Raw genomic sequence first — 3,317 nt, 5'->3', positions numbered from 1 at the left:
AAGCCTGTAAATGCTCAGACTTCTATTGTTTCTATTAAGACATTCCAAACATCTTAATGACCACTATTACTGAATAGAAGTAAAGTTAATGTTATCTACGCTACGCGTCTTAAAAATAGAAAATGGACATGATTGAGACATGCTGAGAATCCCACCTGAGAGCGACATGAATCTCTCATGTCTCTTCTTCCGATCCCGAGGATTTTGGGGAAGGCCATTCACCACTTGTACTCAGCAGAACTTCGGATGCTGAACTGCCAAAGAAATTGTGCTTGACAGGGTGGCTTGCAGATAACTTATGGTGGCCATATGATCCACGCATCCAAGCAAAAATGGAAGAAGAAGAAGACACTACGTAAAAGTGTTAACTTGCTTCATAGTCAACGTGCTAGCAACAGAAAATATTCCCATTATTAATTCGGCATTCAACTTTATTGGTATTTACCAAGTTTTGGTATTTATTTTTGGTATTTACATGGTTAATACCACTTTTTCTAAAATATTTTGTAACATGTGTTTCGGTGTATTCCGCAACATCGTATACGGTGTTTAAAAAAGGTGCGAAAAACATCAAAACACGTGTCATAATAGATTTTAAGGAACAGTGGTATTTATAAAGTAATTGAATTAAATAAACACTCTCCTTATCATTCATTGTTCGTTTTGTGTAATACCACAAAATTATCAATGCTTTTAATGTACAAAAAAACATGAATTATACGTCCAATTACGGTTATGAATTCCTCAGAGATGTGGCAACCAATGGCATGAAAAATTAAACCAACAACTTCTTTAGCTTAAGAGTCACATTGCGCTCCCTTAATTACTTGCTAATTTTACCTCCTTACTTCAATTCAAACACTGTAATTAATCGATGATTGATTGGCGTTTGGCAATTTATATAAAGTAAATACATTGATTCATTCAAAGTTGCACTAGATCTGGGGCCTTTTAAATAAGGGGGACTGATGAAAGAAATAATTGATTGAAACATAAATTAATTATTACTCGAGTTCTAAAAGAGTAAATCACTTTAAAGCGAGAGTTTTGGAGTGTTAGTAGATCTTCAGAAAAAACATCTAGCCATAAAAACTTGTTTGAAACTTATTCTTTGGCTGGTCGAAATTTAATTTTTATGCTGGAAGCTACGTATTATCTTTATTACTCTTTTTAACTTAAATATTACGTCAGATGAATTTCCAATCGTCAATTTTCGATTAAAAGATTTTCTTTAAGCATTAAATATTCAAGTGTTTCAAAGGGTATTAAAATCAAATGGATATTTGTAATCAATCAAGACGAAGACGTGTTTTCTGAAATTTCAAGATATTTTCTTTTCATCTTATTTATTATGTTATAAAATACATTATTTATTAATTAACGCCTCACTTGGCAGAACTTCATCTTTAGTCTTTGCAAATATTCATCGTCTTTTCCACATCCATCCATCTCCTCATATGTGTGAGGAGATGCATGAATGTCGAAATAATTGGAAAGTATGGACCCGTCAATTATTTCGACTCTTGGCCTGACCACTTTCGAGTATTAGAAATACTCCACCATGAAAAGTTTTCCTCGGTTTCCTCTGCTTCTATTTCTAACTACATTCGCCACGTAAATTTGTTTTACCGTTCTTCCCTCATTCATTCGATCCACATATCGAAACTATCTAACACACCTTTTTTAATTTTATACATAATGGTTACCCTCGGCCTTTCATTCTTTCCTAATTTCACACCGAACATTTATAATTCAACGTTTTGCGCACAATCGTCTGAGGGATCGCATTTCAACTGCATTCCGTCTTCCTTTATGCTTCATTTTCCTATCCCATGATTTATTTAAATTATTCCACTATTTCCTTATTTTACTTTCGAACATCTATCATACATCGTTTTGTTATATAATTTTATATGATTTTTATTTATATTTTTTCCAGCTACATATCTTCGAGTTCAACAATTTGGATGATCTACAAATATTTATTAAGCGATATCTATATGTGGTAAGTAAATAAACTTCAAGTCTAGTAGTTGAAACTATGATTTTTCCATGTACGTACTTATTAATATACAGGGTGGCACAAAATCAATCACCCTATTGAAAGATGTTATAATTTTTGCAAATGGCGTCGTCCGTCAATCATATTTGAGATTTGTGAACTGAACAGCTGGAGTAAATAAAAAATTGATAAAACGGGTACAAATGTGTATCAACACTGGCGCTAGCCACTCGACAGATAACATATTTTTTACTTAATTAAAAAAATTGTGAAGATTCAAAAAAAGAATTCCATTATTCAAATACTTTTTTTTGTGAAAAAAGATTTAAAAACGAAATTGGAAGATTAATTTTATACCACTCTTAACCTGTTTGTATACTGCAGCTGTCTAGTTCACAAGCGTCAAATATTATTGACGTACGACGACATTTGGCAAAAATTTTAACATCCTCTAATAGAGTGATTAATTTTGTACCACCCTGAATAACATAATTTACCCAAATAAAATAAAACAAACACATGTGCAATTTGCGTCATTTATCCGTGTATGGTTAAAAATTTAATTAAATATTTATCATTTTAATTACCACGGTAATTTAATTGGAACACTCTTGATAGAGCTAGTAAATACAGTTCGTTTAAACAGGAAATGTAGTCAGATTTCAATTTCCAAATTTTAATTATTTTATCCAGTGATTTAATAAAAATAACTTATTTTACCATCGTTTTAATTACTTTGGATATTACTGAATATTTCCAAATAATTAGTAAATTGCCTTTAAATAAATAAAACCATAATAAACAAATTTTGGTTTGCAGACGATTTTATGTGGTTTATTAAACTTAGTCTTTGGGAAATTTCAATCAACAAACTCACCAGTAATTAGAGTTGTGACTAATGGGTAACTAATACCTTTTCGATTACTGGATAAGAAAAATATTCATTACTTTTTATCGGTTAACATAAGTTTATGATGTTTAAAAGATATATATATATATATATATATATATATATATATATATATATATATATATATATATATATATATATATATATATATATATATATATATATGTATATATATATATATATATATATATATATATATATATATATATATATATATATATATATATATATATATATATATATATATATATATATTATTAGGAGCTATACGTTTCGAAATTTGTGCACTGATTTGCTTGATTAGCTGTTGATTGATTAAATTAAATGATTGAACCCAAAAAATTAATTAAGTGATGACTAATTTAAAAAAGTCTTGATTTATTTTGTTATTTAATTCGATTGTCA

Source organism: Brachycentrus maculatus, unplaced genomic scaffold (assembly GCF_059751285.1).
Source record: "Brachycentrus maculatus isolate JH-2025_06_01 unplaced genomic scaffold, ASM5975128v1 h1tg000931l, whole genome shotgun sequence".
Lineage (NCBI taxonomy): Eukaryota > Metazoa > Arthropoda > Insecta > Trichoptera > Brachycentridae > Brachycentrus > Brachycentrus maculatus.
This window is presented reverse-complemented; position numbering follows the sequence as displayed.